We start from the raw sequence: 21808 nt of genomic DNA on the forward strand, positions 1-21808 counted from the left end.
CAATTGTGAATGGAAGTTCATTCTTGATATGGCTCTCTTTAAGTCTGTTATTGGTGTATAGGAATGCTTGTGATTTTTGCACATTGATTTTGTATCCTGAGACTTTGCTGAAGTTGCTAATCAGTTTCAGGAGATTTTGGGCTGAGACGATGGGGTCTTCTAGATATACAATCATGTCATCTGCAAATAGAGACAATTTGACTTCCTCCTTTCCTATTTGAATACCCTTTATTTCTTTTTCTTGCCTGATTACTCTGGCTAGAACTTCCAGTACTATATTGAATAGGAGTGGTGAGAGAGAGCATCCTCGTCTAGTGCCCGATTTCAAAGGGAATGCTTCCAGTTTTTGCCCATTCAGTATGATATTGGCTGTTGGTTTTTCGTAAATAGCTTTTATTATTTTGAGATAAGTTCCGTAAATACCTAGCTTATTGAGGGTTTTTAGCATAAAGGGCTGTTGAATTTTGTCAAAGGCCTTCTCTGCATCAATTGAGATAATCATGTGGTTTTTGTCTTTGGTTCTGTTTATGTGGTGAATTACGCTTATAGACTTGCGTATGTTGAACCAGACTTGCAACCCCGCAATGAAGCCTACTTGATCATGGTGGATTAGCTTTTTGATGTGCTGTTGCAATCAGCTTGCCAGTATTTTATTGAAGATATTTGCATCTACTTTCATCACGGATATTGGCCTGATGTTTTCTTTTCTTGTTGCATCTCTGCTGGGTTTTCGTATCAGGATGTTGGTCTCATAAAATGATTTGGGAAGGATTCCCTCTTTTTGGATTGTTTGGAATAGTTTCAGAAGGAATGGTACCAGCTCCTCTTTGTATGTCTGGTAGAATTCGGCTGTGAACCCGTCTGGTCCTGGGCTTTTTTTGGGTGGTAAGCTCTTAATTGCTGCCTCAACTTCAGACCTTGTTATGGGTCTGTTCAGGGTTTCGGCTTTTCCTGGTTTAGGCTTGGGAGGAGGCAAGTGTCAGGAATTTATCCATTTCTTCCAGGTTTACTAGCCTATGTACATAGAGCTGTTTGTATTGATCTCTGATGATGGTTTGAATTTCTGTGGAATCTGTGGTGATATCCCCTGTGGGAGTGTAAATTAGTTCAACCATTGTGGAAGACAGTGTGGCAATTCCTCAAGGACCTAGAAATAGAAATTCCATTTGACCCAGCAATCCTGTTACTGGGTATATATCCAAAGGATTATAAATCGTTCTACTATAAGGACACGTGCACACGAATGTTCATTGCAGCACTGTTTGCAATAGCAAAGACCTGGAAACAACCCAAATGCCCATCGATGATAGACTGGACAGGGAAAATGTGGCACATACACACCATGGAATATTATGCAGCCATAAAAAACGATGAGGTCATGTCCTTTGTAGGGACATGTATGAACCTGGAAACCATCATTCTCAGCAAACTGACACAAGAGCAGAAGATCAAACACCGCATGTTCTCACTCATAGGCGGGTGTTGAACAATGAGAACACATGGACACAGGGAGGGGAGCACTACACACTGGGGTCTCTTGGGGGGAAATAGGGGAGGGACAGTGGGGGGTGGGGAGTTGGGGATAGATAGCATGGGGAGAAGTGCTAGATGTGGGTGATGGGGAGGAAGGCAGCAGATCACACTGCCACATGTGTGCCTATGCAACAATCTTGCATGTTCTTCATATGTACGCCAAAATCTAAAATGCAATAAAAAAATGGTGGATTTCTCAATCCTGTCTGACTACTACTCTGACCAATAATGCATTATCCTACATTAAATAGTGGGACAGAATTAGAGATACCAATTTTAAGAAAAGAAAAAACACAAACAAATGTAGAACACTTTAACACTCCCAAAGGAAACATTTGAATCACTTTAGTACCCATTAGCATTGATAAGAAGATAACTTCACTGATTTTAATAGTATTGGAATACTATGGAAAACAGTGTAATAAAACTTGAGATTAATATAAAATGATGATGATGATACCATGCTATAAGAAAAGAAACAAATAAAACTCTTTTAAAGACCTTGTCATATCAAAAAGCAAACCCAAACTGAAATAGGGTACTTTAAAAAGTTATGTGTAAATGTAGATGAGATATAGATAAAAGGGTTTTTAAGAGAAGATAAAAGCTGTATATATGTGTATTATCAAAAAAATCAAATTCAAGACACTAAAAATTATCAATAGGGTTTGGAAAAGTTGAATGATCTGAATTTAACAAATGTAAACACTGACATTAATGAATAGCAAAACAAAAAGTGATAGAACTAATAAATTATGAGACAACCTAACCCACCCCCAGAACAGAAGAAACAACAACAAAAAAACCCCGTTTATTTTCAAAGATAATGTCTAACCACACACAGAAACCCATCATATGAGACTCTTATGTTCACATCTAGACAATTTTTTTGCAATCACTGAGCACTATGAAAAAATAAAACATCAACATCAACCTTCCAAAAGATATTAAATCTAAATAGAACAATGGTTACAAATAGAAATAAAATTATCAGCAGGCCATTTCATATGAGATTTCCACAAAATATTCTGAAAATAATAAGCCCCATGGCCACTTAAAGGGATCCAGAACAAAGGAAACATTTAAAAAGTATTTAATTATTGTATTCTAATACTACCTCAGTACCAAAATCCAACTAGGAATGTGCATTCTCACATAGAGGCAGATATTCAGACACACATGCAGGCTTCTATGTGCATGCACACACACATTTCAGTTTCCATGCCCTCAATTAGAGGATGGCTATGTCCTATACAGAAAAAAAATATGTAAAAAGCCACAAACAATAGTACATTATTCCTTACTCAATACAAGCTCATTTCCTGCTCTTGTAAAATAACTTAAAGTCTATTAGAAAGTTGCCAAGGATGCTCTCCCCTCTTGCTGTCATTCACAAATACAGGATGTTGTTGGGTTTGCCAATCCCAAAATTTATTTTTCAGGTCAGTCACCTGGAAGTGGAAAAAAGTCGTGATGCAGCACCATGTGCAAGGTTTTTGTGGGTCGGAGCCAGAAAGGTACCTCATCAATTCAATTCACATAGCATTGACTAAAATACATCGCAAGTCCCAGCTGCAAGGGAGCCTGGGAAATGTAGCTCCTTTAAGGCCACCATTTTCTAGCAACAGCTTGATACCAAGGAAAATAGAACATATGTTCTGGAGTAAATGTAGTTTACTTCTCAGGGTAATTGTGAGGATTAAATGAAATAATTGTTGTCAAGTGTTCAGAATAAAGTCTGTCGGATGGAAAGCTTCCAATGGATTATCTTAATGCCCATTCTTTTTATCCCCAGTGTTACTCTATGTTATGGCATTATTACATTCCTTATGTTTTACTCAGAAAGTTTTAAGCTATAACAAGAGAAATATCTCAACTTCACTGGTTGTAGTAGTAAGAAATTGTTATAAGATAATTTAAATGAAGCCTTGAATTGTGACAATCCCAAGGTAGCTGAATTCAGCATCTCAGTGAAATCAACAAATACATAGTATCTTTCAGTTTTTATGTCAAGAATTCACTCCGTATTAGGATTTATATATATTAGGCTTTTTCACATAATAAACAGAAAATATATCCCAAGATAGAGCCATGTCTAGAAAAAAGATTACTGACAAGGACTCTTCCTTCTGTGTCTTTTACTAATGCAAAAACATTAACCAGAAATTCTGAAAAAAATTTTCTTAATGCCACTAGCAACAATTAGTTGACATATTCACTACTAAGTCAATTTGCTAGCAGAAGGAAAAGAACTGCCTTCTTATAACGTAATCAACCAATATTTAACCCTAGATTTAAGGAATGGCCATCTTTCTAATTAAGGGATGCAAAGAAGGAAACATGGCAATCAAGTTGGTTGTCCAGAAGGAAAAAGGGAGCAAAGGTTTTCAGCACCCATTTGACAGTGTTTGCTACAACTTTTTATCTTTTGCCCAGATTACCAAAAACTTTAATGAAAAATCTATAACTGGATTTTCTGATTCTGCCCTCCTGTGACAACATCTCATATGTTACTGTCAGATACATTTTCCAAATGGGTAGGTTTTATTTGTTCCACATCAAAAGCTTCAATTCATTTTATACAATTTGGGTCCAACAGCACTTGTTGATTTTCTACTAGCATCTCACCATATAATATTGCACTCACTGAATCCTTTGCAGGGCATCTTTCTCCCCTAAATATTGGAATGGTCTTCTCTATTACCTCATTAAGGTCTTTTACTCATATGCCATATTTTTAGTAAGTCCTTTTATATTTACCCTTACATGAAATTCCAATTACCTGCAACTTTTCCTATCCATTTTCACATTTTATATTTTTCTTATACATTGACATTATCTGACACATTCTGATTAGACACTTGCTATCTTTTACTACAAAACTTTATTCTCCAAAAGTCAGAAATTTTAAAATGTTTTTAAATGCCCTGTCTCCAGAATCTAGAACAATAACTACTGCATGCTAGGTATTCACTAAGTATTTGTTGAATAAGTAAATGAATTAGATTAATTATAGGTACAAAAGTCAATCAAACAGATTATAATTTGGGAAGTGTGTACAGGTCCTGAAGACCAAAACCATACAAAGGAAATAATTGATTAAACCTTCCTTTTAAGTATATTCTTTACACTTTAAACTTTTTAATTAACTTTCACATTGAATGCCCAGCCGGCATTCCCAGTTGTATTTTTTTTGCTTTAACTATATTAAATTTATAAAATCTGAAAATAAAAATTACATTAATTTCCATGTTACTTTATATAATCCTTAAAATAACAAATATTAAGATCTTGTGTAGGTAAATACTGCTAAACAAAGACTGCAAAATACTTTAAATATCTATTGGTCATTAATAGGCAGTGATTCTATTCAAAATAATGGAAGTGTCTTCATCATCAGATGAATTTTTAAAAAAATTAATATTTGAATGGTGGTTTGGGATAGTCAAACATAATGTAAGAATGTTAAAATGGTGAAAGTACAAAGGTTGAAATTGACCAAAACTTTAAATTTATATTGAATAGATTTCTTCTACTTGGAAACATTTGAATATTTTATACACACTGCATAAATTTTCAGTTGTATGACTATCATGAAATATTTCCTAATATCTTTATTTCAAAGTCTGGTAGATTGTCCTGTTGTTTTCAAATGGTTGTTCTTTCCTTCACTGTCAAGAGTATTGCATGTCTCTTCTTAACTGTTATGTGATGTTTTCCGATTGATGAAATGTGAATGAACTCATCTTAGCAGTTGTTTTAAAAGGATCATCAATCTCAATCATCTCTCTTGCCCCTTTCCTTCTACTGCACTAGTGATATCTCCCAAAGAGAAACTGCTCTCTTAGCCTGTGTGTTGAGATAAGACATTTATAATGACATCACAGTAGTTTCTGTAGCCACCAAAATGTGACATAAGCAAGAAATGAATTGTAAATTACTTCAGTTTAGGGAGTTGTTTTTTCCTGTGGCAAATAAATTCTGTTGCAATAATGTCTCTTTTCCTGGTGTTTAATAAACTTCCTTTGGTGCAAGCTGGACCTTGCTTCTAGTGCATACGATATGGAAAACCAGGTGGGCCATCACTCCCATGATTATATTATGTTAGGTAAATCTATTTTAGTAGATGTGATACATGAATATGCCCTCATAGCAAAGAACTACAATTGGCCTCTAGAATCTGAGGGCAGCCTCCAGAAAGTTGCCAACCAAATCCTGGAACTGCAGTCATAAAACCACAAGGAAATGAATTCTGCCAACAGCTTTAAAAGCTTAGAACTGGATTATTTTCTCGTGTAACCTCCAGATGAGAACACAGACATTGTCGGTCTGTGTTGATTGTATGCATGTGAGACCCCTAAAAAGAGGGCCCATAGGGGTCTTGTCCAAATTCCCAATCCATAGAAAGGGTGAGACTAATTAAAAAGTGTGTGATGTTTTAAGTCACTGTGCTTGGGACAATGTGTTACAAGATAATAGAACGCTAAAACAATTATTATACAAAAGTTCTCTCTTGGACAGTTCCTACCAATATCATAAACCTAATCTCAAATTCTACCTTCTTCAACAAGGCAACCAGCAATGATAGCACCCATTGTTCAGTTTCCTAGCATTTTGGACTGTGACATGGCACTTAGAATTTGTGTCTAGACATATGTTAATTTTAAATCTTATTCTATCTTGTCTGTTTCTGATAACTGAGAAAGTGCTTTTTATTTTTTTTTGCCCACACTCCTAACATAACACTGTTCAATAAAATGTGTTCAAATCAAATAATCAAATAAATTTAAAATACAATAACTTTTTTTTAGAATCAAAGTTTGGTCTAGGCTGTAATACTAAATAAACATATTTTGAGCAAAACAAATATTTATTTAAAGATAATCTGTACTTCCTTTACATTATTTTGGATTCATCTCATTTTAGGCTAAATTTTTAGAGTTTCTTGTAGATAAAATAAAACTACCTAGCTTAAACTTTTATTGCATTTGAGCAAGTGAATAACTGTGTAGTTTCCTTAAGGTGATGAAATACGATCTGTGAGTCTCATCCTCTTGGTTACAATTTCTCATTATACTTCTATGTCCCTCTAACTGTACTTTCACGTTTTAGGAATCACTATTATTGGATGTACCCATACAACTCTCTAATATGAGATTAATCAGAAGTATAGAAATAGATGACCACGGGTTTCTCTGTAGTTGTTAGTGTGAATAATTGATTATTGGAATTAAAAAATCATGCAGTGCTAAGTGTAGATGTTTGTCAAAGCACAGAAGTCCTAAGAGATATATTTAGTGGCATCAGGCTTTTGAGCTTGCCTCAATTCAGAAAAATACATTTAAGAATATGGTAGAAACATGGATGGAATTTGTAAATATTTTGTGCAGTCCAGAGAGCTTGGTAAGTGATATATGTACACATTTATTTGCTTATCATTAATCTTTTCTCACTAGAAAGTCATGTTCATGCAAGGAGAAGATTTCATTCTTTTTATTCACTGAGTATAATACCAGAATTTAGAATAGCTTCTTGTACTTAATGTTAGTTGACTAAATAAATATTTTTACATTATCTTGACAATAAAAATAAACTTCTATTAAAGTGCATTATAATAAACATGTTTTCTAAAAAAGGTACCCTAATGTAAGTCTGATTCCTTTGTTCTTCACTTATCTTCTTATATTCAAGATTTGTTTACCCTCATGCAGCACCAATTGATGCAATCTATATATGAATGTGGACATCTCAATTGATATATGTAATTGAATACTATTATTTGTTCTATAAATTGGTTGGTCTATCGTTAGGGCTTTATATTGTTTCTCTATTATTTTAGTATTTTCTTTTGTCACTACAATCAGATAAGGATTGAACTGACTGTTGTCTCTGCAAAACACCTCTGTTTTTTTCATATGTCCTTTCATTCCATGTCTAAGGCAAGGTCTTTCTTCATGAAGGAAGAAGAGGAGAATCACTCACGTCCATTCAGCTCTGTCATGATCACAGATTTGGAAAGGAAAAAACTGGGTTTCGGCTATTAGCAAAAGTAATAGTGTGATAAGTCAAAAGCTGTCATTATTTTTGTTTTCTCTTTCAATATAAATACATCAGTGTCTAATTTGAGAAATATAAGATAAAAATTAAGATAATAATAAAAGTTCACAAGTATTTTATCTCTAACTACCAAAACATCAACAAAATATTTATGATTACGATGACAAAAATAAGAATATAAATACTACATTTTATTTCCCAATATGAACCGATTGTAAGTATGTTTTTAAGTCTTCTCAGTACTGTTTTATCTACCACCTAGTCTCATGACATACCTTGGGAAGATAAAAGCTCCTTAAAAAGGAAATAAAATTATGCTGGAAGACTGCTAGATAAAAGCTTTTAAAAGGACAAAAACGCAGTAACATTTGATTGAGTTTTAAACAAAACCTGAAAGTAGATACTTCAAAGAGAATGTACACTTGAGATAAAAATTTATCAAAATCTTCAAATGTCTTCTCCCCCCAGCATTCATTAGTAAAGTTAGATTGGCAAAAACATCCAGGAATTTAAAATAAGACAGATGATTATCATTCCCTATTTAATTTTCCTTTTTTTTGACTCCATAAAATTATTAATTCTGCTTTCAATAATACTATGTAATTTTCTCCGGAGGAAGGATCCCTTCTCCACATACTACTCATGTTCATCTAGTGAAACTGATTTGTCTATCATATTATAAAAGTGTAGCAGGAAAAGATCTAAGCTAAGCCAGTACCGAAATTCCACACACACCTCCTACCATAGACAGAAATCCGGAAAGATGAATACGTTCCACAAATTAAGGCAATTCAAGAAAGTTCTGGGTGTTTCTTTTTGTTCTGTAAGTTTGTGAATATAAACTCTCCACTGCCACCTTCCTGGATGACTCTAGCTGTAAATAATTTTTCAAAGTCAAAGGCTTTTATTCTTGAAAGCCAGATACTGAAAAAGAGAACGGAACCAACTCAGAGGAAGGAAAGCTGAGAGATACTGGTATAGCAGTTTGGACCCCAAGTAGGCTGTAGTTGAGACCAGAACCCCATGGCACTGTGCAGAATACAGTCAGTAAGATCATGTTTATCTCTTGTTGCCAGGCTCTGTGAACAAAGAGGATGTTATGGGCTGACTACTGTTGTCCAAAACACACATGTTGAAGTCCTAGCTCCTAAGAAAATATAACAGAATGTGACTTCATTTGGAGATAGAATCCTTAAAGAGGTAATCAAGTTAAAATTAGATAATTAAGGTAGGCCTTAATTCCATGTGACTGGGGTCATCATAAAAAGAGGAATTTGGACATATACATTCATAAAAGGTAAACAGAAAAAGACAGGGAGAAGACAGTCATCTACAGTTAAACCACACAGCCTTCAGAAGCCTCAGAAGGAATCAAGCCTGTTGATATCTTAATATTGGACTTTTAACTTCCAGGACTGTGAGCCAATAATGTTTAGATCACCCAACTATGCTATGTTGTTGCAGCCTCCCTAGTACACTAACAGAAAGGGTAAAAGGAAAAATGTCCTCTAATGTTGTCAGTAACCCTCAAATGAAAAAATGAAAGCCTCCTTTAGGTTAAAGAACCAAAGACAGATTAACAAAATAATACAGGCCTTGCTTACCAAATACAGACAAAATATTCATAATTTTAATAATAACAAAATAACTTGAAGCTATAACAACTTCTTCTTCCAATTTACTGCATTTATGGATATGTTCTTCAGAATGGAGAATGCTATGGTTTGGATCTGCATTCTTACCAAATCTTATTGTAATCCCCAATGTTGGAAGTGGGGCCTGGTGGGAGGTGATTGCATCATGGGGGCAGATTTCTCATGAATAGTTTCTCACCATCCCCCTTGGTACTGTCCTCATAACAATGAGTGAGTTCTCATGAAATCTGGTCATTAAAAACATGTAGCACCTCCCCCATCTCTCTTGCTCCCGCTCCTGCCATGTAAGATGTTCCATTCTGGGTTTGCCATCTGCCATAAATTTAACTTTCTTGAGGATTTCCCAGCAACTGAGTAGATGCCAGCATCATGCTTCCCGTACAGCCTGTGGAACCTTGAACCAATTAAAACTATTTTCTTTATAAATTACCCAATATCAGATATTTCTTTATAGCAATGTGAGAACGGACTTATACAGAAACCAGTAAATTATTTTGTTTATGTAAGCCATTTTGAGACTCCCTTTTCTGTTAATTACCATTAGGAGACATTCTGACTGCAACACACTAGATCCGTATGTAGCACTCTTACACTTACTGTGTTCCCTCAATTGTCTAGATTTTCTTTATTTGAGATAATATAAAATAAATATTTATATCTCAGAAGTTAAGCAGAAGATTCTTTATGGGTTGACAAATGGCATTTTTCTCTCTCGGTAATTTCAAGAGAAATACAAAGCAATGAAGAATACATGAAACTTAGAAAGTAAAGAGCTTAATCTCAAACAGTTACTGTTGTTTGCCTTCCATAACTCAATTTCCCAAAAGCTCCCTTGATAGCCAAATGTAGCAGTTTTTTTTTGCCTAAACCTTTATGAATTGTTCACACTTAGTCTCTGCACACTTGAGAGTTTCAACTCTTCACCTCCTTTTCCCTCAATCCTTTTCTTAAATCCATTACAAAACAAAATCACTGACGACTCTGGTGATAAATCACCATATTACAACCATCAGGGCATTTAATTTGTGACTAAAATCAATTGGGACTTGCTGATGCCAAAAAGTAATATATTGTGAGCTAAGGGGAAAAAGTGTATATTACACGCCAGTGTAAGATGGACCCTCAGTCATCTTGATGATGAAGCAACAATTTATGGTTTGTAAAAACCAAACAGAAAAATTGTAAGAAAAACGCACTTTGACTTTACATGGACAGGATTCGGCTGGAAGAAAACAAATCAAATGGCTTTGCAGGAAAATTGAGAGATATATGGTGGTGCTGACGTACTGCGTTTTTTTGGAATTGTGTAGGGTATGTGAGGAGGTATGTGTGTAATTCTTGCCTAAAGATCCTTGATATGCAAATAATGTTTTACTAAATATTACCGTGTTCAAGATTATTAACTGATTCGTCTATCCACTTATAAATAATTGGCAAATCAATTATATGGCAAAAAACTTGTACAGGTGTAGAATGGTCTGTTAATTTTCGTATCCATCAGCAAGGTTACAGCCGACACTCCTATAATGAAAAATAGATTAACAAGAGAGAGACATAACAGATTTATTTAATAAAATTTTACACGACATGGGAACCTTCAGAAATGAAGACCGAAGACTCAGGGAAAGCTGTCTATTTATGCATGGACAGATGAAGAATGGACAGCCATGTAGAAATGTGATTGGACAGAGTGTATGATCTGGTGGCAGCAGACTAAGTGGGGAAACCCAGCAAGTGTTGTCTGTTCATATGCTTCTTGGCCTGTCTGGGTAGTATTTCTTCCTCTAGGTATGAGACAGAACCCTCTGGAATGAACGTCTTCATGAAAGAAGGGAGAAGAAAGCGGGTGATCTTTCTAGGTTTTATGGCTTTGGGGGAGAGGCTATCTAGTTTCTATGACTTCCTTGGGGAAGAGTAATTCACATTTCCATAATTCTCTTCAGGATAAAAGATGGGCAGGAGACAGGAAGGTAGGAGAAGGTATGAGAGACATTGCTTTTGAGGCCTTTCCTGTTTTCTTCAGTGCAGAGTACTTTGGAGTATCATGTTCTGAGTCCCAACAAGGGATAATGTTTTTACTATTTCTAAACGGCACATTTTGGTAGATGATGAACTGCAACTCCTGGCATTTTCAGAGCCTATGGTAACTGATAGAAGGTTGGAACCATAACTGTGCTGCTTCCTGGAGAGATCATTATCCAAATGATGAGGAAAATTTCTGTGTCTTAGTTTCTGCTAGGATTTATAGCTTAAAATTTTTTTTCTAGCACAGGTAAGACTAGAAATAGTATAAATAAGTGGTATAATAAAAAGAGGAATTTATACTTTACATGATGAGGAAGGTATCAGACATTTAAATGTTTGTTGTGTGGTTGCAGTTGCACAAGGCAAATTGCAATTTTACATTTTGTTTTCTCTATGCTATAAGAGATACATTTTTTCTTCCAACTTGTTCTTCCTAAATATTTGTTACTTTATATTTTTTGATCTATGCTTCCTGAAATATATTACTAAGATCATTATTATTATTAAAAAAAAAGATTTAGAGTTAAAGAGTTTGCCTAAGATTACATAGCTATTAAGTGCAGTTTTGAACTTAGGTATATTTTATGCCTTAATTTCACTCATAACTTCCAGGGTTTACGAGAGACAATGGAAGAGGTTGGAATTGATGACTGTCAACAGTCAATATTCACCAAATGATTCTTCTGCCAATAACAAGGGAACTGCCTCTAAGAATAAAAATGTTTTGCTAACTACATGTGGTGATATTTACAAAACTGGAACTTTTTTCAGCCAAACAAGCTTAGAAACATTTATTATGTATGTGGCTTTGGACAAGTTACTTAAACTTTTTGAGCTCATTGATTAATTGATTCCAGAAATATTTATTATTTATTTTACTTTATTTTTAAATACTTACTAATATCTATCTGTAAAGCATCAAAGCACAATAAAAAATTAAAGCTATAATTTCCAATTGTAAGTGCTACAAAATTATTGTAACTATCAAATATTGTGTAAATAGGTAAAGAGAGAGTAGAGGAGGAGGGAGGCTGTTTTAAACAGGGTGATCAGGAGAAGCATTGCTAAAGCCGTGGTATTCGGTTGAGATGTGCACAATGAGAAAGAGTCATCTAGGTGATAATATTCACAAAATGGGTTGTACTGAAGAAATAAGAGGTAAAAAAAATCTTACGGTCAGAACAATCTTGGTACATTTGAGAAAGCTATTGTTATCAGGACAGCATGAAAGTGAGATTTACATCAGCGAGGTTACCGGAGATCAAATCACATCAGGCTTTAAAGTCATGGCATGAAATGTGGAATTTCCTGTGAGTGCTATGAGAAAGCACAAGAATGTTTTGACGTGGTGATGATGTGATCTAAGTTATGTCAGCATCCCTTTGGTTGCAGTATGAAGAATATGAAGAATGAACTAAACTCAGGATAGTGTAAAACAAGGAAAAAAAATAGATGTTAAGTACTCTCACCACAAAGATGACAACTTTGTGAGGTAGTTATGTCAATTAGCTAGATTTAGTCATTCCACAATGCGTGTGTACTTGAAAACATCATGTTGTACATATTAAATACACAGTTTTATTCATCAATTGAAAATTTTTAATTAAAAACGAGAAAAATAAAATGTACAGTTGATTGTTCTAGTTTTAATGAGAGATGATGGTGCCTTGGTTCTATGAAGCCTGTAGTGAAAATGTTGTTCCTAAGGTTTGAGGCAAACCTTGGGGCAGAGCAGAGCCAGTAAGAATTTGGTTATAGATTGAATGTAGGTTGTGAGGGACAGAGAAATTGAAGATGATTTGTAGGATTCTTTTCATCACAATAACTATGTGGTTAGTAGGACCGATAACCCCCTAAGGAGAGATGCTGGGTTGAGGAAGCAGTTTCTCTTAGAATGGAGATGGGAATGTTAGTTGATACTTTTATTTTACTCAAATTATCTCAGAAAAGCCTATTAGATATTTACAAGGAAATGTGAAAAGATGTGAATATATGATTGTGGAGCCACAGGAAGAGACAGAAGTGTTACATGCATGCACTGGAAATATTATCATATTTAAAGTCATGGAACTGGGGAACATGCAGTGAGCCCTCCATATCCAAAGGCTCCACATCTGCAGATTCAACCAACAATAAATCATAAAGGTTCAGAAACAAAAAAAAATAACAATAAAAATAACAACACAACAATAAAAATAATACAAATAAAAACAATGCAGTATAACCACCATTTACATGGCATTTACCTTATGTTGAGTATTGTGAGTAATCAAAGAAGATTTGAAGTAAACAAGGGGATGTGTGTAGGTCATATGCAAATATGACACCATTTTATATGAGGAGTTTGAACATCCCTGGATTTTGGTATATGCAGGGGTTGGGGGTTTTTCCTGGAATCAATTCCCTTTGGATACCAAAAGATGACTGTAATTAGAGAAATAATGAAGATAGAATAAAGAAGACATTTCAAAATTTAGAGTACAGACAGGAAGGAGAAACACTCAGAAGAATGCACAAGAAAATAACCAGAAACTGTGAAAAAAACTATTAGGAATCTACTGTGAGCTGAAAACCATAGAGAAAAAATGGTCATCTACTGCAAATACTACTAAGGAATAAAATGAAGTCAGAAAACTCTCTACAAGAGAGATTTCTGTGATATCAATAAATTGTTGGTAATTACTATCTGAGATGCTAATGTTAAAGTTAAATAAACTAAATATAGAAAATGATTATTTTGTTTAATGCTGTGCAACAAATTGCCCCTGAAATTACTGGCATAAAACAATCAAATATTATGCTCATGGAGTCTGTAGGTCAGAAAATCAGGAAAGACTCAGCTGGGCAATTCTTGCTTGGGGTCTCATGTGGTTGCAATCAGAATTATCTCAGCTTGGAGTCATCTAAAATCCTGATGAGGCTGGAATAGTCACTTCCAAAGTGGTTCAATCACAATGATGGCAAATGAGTGTGGACTATTGTCCAACAACTTTAACTTGTTTCCATGTAAGCCCATGAGCCTCTCTATAGGGCTAAATAAGTGTCCCCACACCGTGATAGAAGGCTCTCCCTGAGCAAGTGATTCAAGAGGCCAAAGAGGAAGCAGATACCTTAGAAGTCACACTTCATTACTCCTGCCATTATCTACTTGTTATGAAGGTCATACTTAATGCATAATAGATCAGTCCCAATTTACTCATAGAAATGAGCAAATCTCAGGAGGTAAGAATTATTGGGAATCATCTTGAAGGCTGACCACCACAGTAATATATACTTTTAAATTATTAAGTATACTGACTGGGGATATAGTGAACCTTCAGTAAATGGTAGTAACGGGATTTAACCAAACTCAACTTAAGGACACAATTTTCCAGGCTGCCAGACCTGCCCAATACTTCAAATACTATAAAAGTCACAATTTGCGGGGTCCCAAGGGCTACACTCACTTCTAACCAGCTGACTACAAATCTGGGGTTCCCATAATTCCCCTTAGGTTTGATAACTGGCTTAGAATGATTCACAGAACTCAGGAAAGTGCCATACTTTTTATAAAGTTTTATTACAGCAAATAGATAAAATCAGAACCAAAGGAAGAGATGCATAAGAAAGAAGATGGGACTGGAAAGGTTTCAAATCTGAAGTTTCTGTGTCTTCTGGGATGCATTACCCTTCTAGCACCAACATTTGGCAATACAGACTGTTGTCAGCCTAGGTGCCTGCCCATGCTTCGGTGTTCAGACTCTTTATGGATACTTCATTACGTCGGCATGATTGATTTTGTTCCTGTCCACAGAGCAGAACTTAATCCTTGGCTCCCACTCCCATCCCTGAAAATCAGGCTGATTTCACGTGGTCAAAAACCCCAATCCTCTAATCACATGGCTGATCTTTCTGGCATGACAAGTGACCTTTCTGGCATGACAAGTCCCTACCTTGGGTCCTCTCTGTTAGCATAAACAATTGATTGTGGTTCAAGGAGCCCACCAAAAACAACAAAGATACTTCCATGACCCAGGAAATTCCAAGCTGTTAGAGCTTAGCCTCAGAAATTGAACAAAGGCCAGACCTGGATAAAGTTAATTCTTCACTAAACTGTTAGATATTATGATTGCCATTAAAGCTGAGTTCCTAAATAAAACAATAGAGAATGTGACAAGATTTCGGATTCCTAAGAACACAGACAGTTAGAGTTAGATGGAAATAGAATATCTGCTCTTTTTGGTATTTTACTGCGAAGTCCTACAATTTTACTGTCTTCTGATTATGCTGTATGTCAATAATAATTAAGCAATGAGACCCTGCAGCTTTCCCCAACCAGGAAGCCAGGAAATAAGTAGAATCCAATTAGCTTTTTTTGTAGCACTGTGCTTAAGTCAAGATAACTATCATCCTGAATTCAAGGTTGTTCACATGAATAGCACCAGAGTAAACATAGGAAATGAGAACCAGTATATTCATGAAGAGTAAGAACTGGAGGTTATAGATCTGACATTAACACATATATTTTCTATGTTCTGACCCTTATGAGACTCACTATTCATGGTGCATCACTGTCATTTCACCTCGTTATTATAATACAATCTCCTTCTGCTGTCTTTTTACCCTTAAATTTATATTCTGTTATGCTACATTTACCTCTGCTATGATGCCATTATCATGAGAGCAGGGTTTTAGTTTCAGGAAGTTTTCCTGTAATTTTATATTTAAATAGAATTTCTTAGTATAGTGAATCCATTTTAGATGTTTCTGTTAGAATTATAGAATAGCTGTAAGTCAGCAATTATAGTCCCTTATGCTAATTTTTGGTGGACGTATAAATGAGTCAATAAAACTGGGGCAAAAGACATGTAGAAGTCTTTCAAACTTAAGGCAGTAACTTGGGTTCTCTGTTTTGGTTGCCTTGTAAAATTAGCATATTCATGTCAATTCTTACCTTTAATATATTCTGGACTTTCTTGCCTCTGTCCCATCAATACATGAAACTTATTTAGCATAAACTAAATGTATATGAAACAACAAGCTACACCCTATAAAGAATCAATGCGGCCGGGCGTGGTGGCTCATGCCTGTAATCCCAGCACTTTGGGAGACAGAGGCAGGTGGATCACTTGGGGTCAGGAGTTTGATACCAGCCTAGCCAACATGGCAAAACCTCGTCTCTACTAAAAATACAAAAATTAACTGGGCATGGTGGTGCATGCCTGTAACCCCAGCTACTTGGGAGGCTGAGGCAAGAGAATCACTTAAACCTGGGAAATAGAGGTTGCAGTGAGCCGATATCGTGCCATTGCACTCCAGCCTGAACAACAAGTGCAAAACTCCATCTCAAAAAAACAAAACAAAACAACAGAATCAATGTGTATACAACACAGGCCTCATCCAAGAAAGGGCTTATAGTCCACGTTGTGCACTTTCCTCTGTCTAGAATATTCCCTTATGTCTCCTTTCTTTATTTCTATGGTTCTCTCCAGACCATCAAGCATCCTCATTCCACATTTTTTCAGTATTATAATAGTAAACTCAAACACACTAAATTCTGCAGAGCTTAATGGACTTCCATCCATTAAAATAAGAACATCTAAATTATGTTTTTCAAATTTTATTAAGGCTTATGTATTTGATTTTGTATAAACTCAAAATTATCACATGCCTTTGTTCATTTGCTTTTCCAAACTTATAAATTATGAAAATAAATGTAATGTCAGAAGTAAAGTGTGTGTGCCATTATTTTATGATAACCTTGAATAGTTTCAATTCTAAAGGAAGAACTATAAACTGGAAAAATATAAAGTCTCTATAATGGTAACTATATGAGGGTAGAGTTGCTTTATCACACCTTTCTGCAGTCGGGTATTATTCTTATCCAGGCTACATATTTGCATATGTAATTTATTATTGTTCTGCCCTACAAAAGATTTTATCTACTAAATATATATTTGTCTTTTCTCTGTTTCTTGTGTTTGTGACTAATAAGAGATTAAATTGTTTTGAATTAAAGTTTGATTTATTCCTCCTCTCTCATCTGAAAAAGATTCTTGCTTTTCTGGGAAATTAGCCTCCCTTAAATAGGATATATTGCTACTAAATTCATACTTATAATTAAAACATTATCTCTTAATTTCTTATGTATTTGTTGTCTGGACCATTTGTAGTAACATGATACACAGAGAGGAATAAATGACCATAATGGAAAAACATGACTTTGGGGATCAGATAAATTCTAGTAGTGACACTACCTATAGCATGTAGAAGTGTTTATATTATTGCCATTGCTCAGAAATTCTAGCTATCAAATGAAGAATATTAATAGATACATTGTCCCAAAGTTTAGTTGTTAATGTCAAATATATGGGTAGAACAGCTATGTTTTTATTTGTATTCAGTATATTATAGCATTTATTATTACTAATATTAGGATGGAGTTTCTTGTTGATATTCTTTAGTTTGCTTAATTATCCAGCAGAGAAATAGAAAGTGTCCATTAGACATTAATTAAACTGAATTGAGATGTACCAGTTTTCAAGAGTTTACATGTTCAGTGCAACCGCAACAATTCATTAACATCAATCAATCTACTTCCTTCTACTATTAATAGATCCTCAATCTTCAAAACTTCAGCCTCAGAAGTGGCCATCTGACTCATAATGAGAAATTCATAGTACTCCGGACCCTTGCCCACTGGCCCTGAGATGGTCTCATGATCCAGACAAGATCATGTTTTTTTTCCTGCCATTTTAAATATTGGCTTTGAGGGTGATAATGTGGATCTCTCATCTCAAGCTCCTAAGTAAGGTTAATTAATGTAAACTTAACGTACCCTCTGGCAGGGAGAATATTTGCTTATGAAGTGAATACACATAGGCAAAATAGAGACCTTAAAAAAGGCAAAACGTTAACATAGGAGTGACTCCAGAAGTGGGGAGTCAAACACTGGACCAAATTGAAGACTAGCTGAAACAGGGAAGAGGCAAAAACACCTTTTCATCAGAGATGCTTACTAATGCCACGTCAGTTTACCATTGCCAGGACAACACCCAAAATTTGCTGCCTCTTTCTATGACAACTATCTGATGAACCTGAAGTTACTACCTTTTTCCTAAAAATTTCTGCATAATCTACGCCTTAACTTGCATGTAGTTAAAACGGGGTATAAATATGACTGTGTTACTATCTCTGAGCTGCTACTCTGGCGCACTGCCTATGGGGTAGTTTTGCTCCACGAAGAGCAATACTGCTGCTGCTGCTGCTGTAGACTGGTGCTTTAATAAAATTTGTTGTCTAACACCACCACTTGCCCTAAATTTCTTTCCCACAAAGACTAAGGTTTTTGCCAGTGTTATATGTGCAGAGGGATCAGGGGAAGGAAGAGAAGAGAAAGACATAAGTATTTGAGTGTTTAGATCTAGTCATTTCTAATTCCCCTTAGTGTTTGAGTGTTGCTACTGAAAAGATTCCTGAGGAATAGTTGCAGGAAAGAATGAATATCTGCATATTAAGGAAACTTGAGGTTTGACTTTGACTATGTTTAAAATCTTGAATGTAACTGAACAAGATAAGTCCTAAAGTTGCTCATGACTGTAGAACAACCTATTTCTTTTCTTTTCTTTTTTTTTTTTTTTTTTGAGACGGAGTTTCGCTCTTGTTACCCAGGCTGGAGTGCAATGGCGCGATCTCGGCTCACCACAACCTCCGCCTCCTGGGTTCAGGCAATTCTCCTGCCTCAGCCTCCTGAGTAGCTGGGATTACAGGCACGCACCACCATGCCCAGCTAATTTTTTGTATTTTTAGTAGAGACGGGGTTTCACCATGTTGACCAGGATGGTCTCGATCTCTTGACCTCGTGATCCACCCGCCTCGGCCTCCCAAAGTGCTGGGATTACAGGCGTGAGCCACCGCGCCCGGCCAGAACAACCTATTTCTAAAAAGTCATTATTTGGGAATGCAATAGATGAAACACAGATCATAGTCTGTTTCATATATTTATAAATTATTTTCCAACAACATTCATAGCATTAAATGTACATAAAAAATTTGATGCCTATTAGTTTTCTAGTATATTTCAAAATTTAAAGTAGGCAAGATTTTATGAGACATGAAATGACTGTTACAGTAAATTCTCACATTGGTCACAATCTTTATTTAAATTATATAGATATTCATTAGCAGTAAAACAAAAAACTATGCCACTTGGCCTTTCCTATTATATATAGCTCATGAGATTTCAAATTATGTCAATTATTTTTCTAATGTTTTGTGAAGTGTTTGACATCTAGTTTAATTTTTTGTTATTTTAAGCTTTCTGGTTACTCAGTAGCCATCTCAGTTTTTAAAAAAATTATGTCCTTGAAAATATTAAAATTTGGCAATCATACAACCATGTTTTCTCTCTTGTACACACACATACACATGCACATACCCACACACATACTCCTATCCATCCATTTGTCTATATTTTTATTTACATGACGCCCAAATATCGTAAGACCACTGAAGATATCAGAGGGCCAATGCAGTAGCCTCTTGAGACTTGTAATGTATGTATTAAAATATATGTGAATGTCCAGTCCAATACGTTAAACCTAAAATTACCAAAGCATACGATAGTTTTACTTTTTAAAATGTTTTCACTCCAAAATTCAACATCTATAACATATTGCGTACAATTTCCAGTCTGTACTTATGAATCTTCTATCAATTACCAACTCATCTATTTACTCTTGCTCCTACACACACACACACACACGCACACACACACACACACATCCCATACAATTTCAGTATTTTCTTGTATCACTTTTAAGATTGGCATTTTGTTACTGCCCAAACAAAATTTATAAGTTGTTACTAATAGCAGCAATAACAACAATGATAATAGCAAATACTCTTATAAGACTTAGAAAGTTCTAGGCACTGATTATAAAGTAACTTACACTTGCAGAAAATCACTTATTGAATCTATCCCCATGGAAACTTTTATGAGGTGAAGGTATTTATTATTAATGTGTTCCATTTCACAGATGAGAAAGTCCAGGCACAGTGAGGTTCAGTAACTTGTCTGGAGTAATTCAGTAAGAGATTAGCAGGGCCAGACGTCACACCCAGGCAGTGAGGCTCTAGATTTGATCACTTGATTACTACATAGTCTACATCTTACTTAGGTCAACACAGATTCTACTTTACGACCTGTTTCCTAAAATTTATATTGACATTTATATTGATTAATGACATTTATATATTTCCTAAATGGAGGGAACACTGGCAGGCAGTTGATGGCCACAGCAATACCCAGAGCAAATAAATGGGCCGAGAGGATGTGAAGCATAGTGAGATCACTGTCTGATGTACTTTTAAACTGTGGTATCTGCATCATCACAAAAACATTAAAAAATGTATCCTCAAATATTTCCTAAATAATAAAATCAATCAAGTAATCAGTCTATTACCTAGCCCACATATACATAATTGGGATGAGGCAAAGATGACATTTAACTCAGTTGTGATAATTTACTAAACATGCATTTTCTATTTTATCTATCTCCTTTTCATTTGTAAAATGAATACATTAACAAGTAGTATATAATTTAAAACATGTTTATTCTTGATGATCATTTGATGCTGCATTAGGGAAAGACACATCCTCTACTACTCTCATATTTTCAGGGACTTCATAGAAGTGTCAGGTATAGAGATGGTTTAAAATAAGGTCTCATGGCAATGCAGAATAGAATTTCATACTGAAAATACTTTAATGTAGGTCAATAGTTCCCAAACTTTTGCATACAGTAGAATAAACTAGAGGATTTGTGAAAACACAGATTGCTTGTAAGGTACATGGATGTGCTTTGGCTGGTGAATAGGCCAAGGCAGCTGTCCAGCCAGAGTGACTCAGGGAGTTTGGTGAACAGGCACACACCTCCACTTGTTTTATAACCTGTTTGTGTAAGTTCGTACTTGACTTGGAGCCACTATTGTTTGTAGAAGGTATGACTGCCCTGCAAATTCTGTGCATAGAGGCTTGGCTTGGCTCAACATGGCTGGACATGGCTCTTGTGCAGGCAAACTGGTGCCCAGAGAAAGAGAGAGCCAAAGCTCTTCGTCTTGCAGACAGACAGGAGGGAGCCAGGACACAGCTCAACTTGTTTGTACCCTGAGAGAGAAAGAGTTAACTGCTGACCCTGAAGGCAGGGTAGAGCCAGCCACACAGCTGAACTAAGCAGCCAAGATAGGGCAAACTGTAAAAGAGCTAGTATGAGTAAGCTATGTAAGAGAGATGCTGCTGAATAAAACCATATTTACATGCCTAGTGTTCTTTCTGCTCCTCCACCCACTCCCCTGAAACTTAAGCATGAGTTTGACCCAGATCCTGGGATCTGACATTGCTTGACCCATATCTTATAATTTCTAATTCAGGAAGTCTGGGTGAAGTTTAAAACTGCATTTCTAACAAGTCTCTGGTGATGCTAATGTTTATGGCCTGAGGTTCACACTTTTTGGGAAAAATGAATCCAAAGAGTTCAGTGCAATTACATGCCACTAAT

General features: G+C 35.5%; 2 long non-coding RNA genes across 2 annotated transcripts; one reads left to right on the plus strand and one right to left on the minus strand.

Annotated features, from left to right (window-relative positions):
* The first annotated feature begins 1005 nt into the window (after positions 1-1005).
* Positions 1006-17676, plus strand: LOC116554490. Its single transcript, XR_004270215.1, has 3 exons — positions 1006-1089; positions 2085-2088; positions 17664-17676. It is a non-coding gene; the product is annotated as an uncharacterized LOC116554490 (long non-coding RNA).
* On the minus strand, positions 1011-20230 carry LOC116554489. Its single transcript, XR_004270214.1, has 3 exons — positions 20217-20230; positions 16204-16215; positions 1011-1087 (listed from the first exon to the last, which is right to left on the minus strand). It is a non-coding gene; the product is annotated as an uncharacterized LOC116554489 (long non-coding RNA).
* Positions 20231-21808: the final 1578 nt, after the last annotated feature.

This window comes from Sapajus apella, unplaced genomic scaffold, assembly GCF_009761245.1.
Source record: "Sapajus apella isolate SASKATOON/1434 unplaced genomic scaffold, GSC_monkey_1.0 scaffold14, whole genome shotgun sequence".
In the NCBI taxonomy this organism is placed as follows: Eukaryota; Metazoa; Chordata; class Mammalia; order Primates; family Cebidae; genus Sapajus; species Sapajus apella.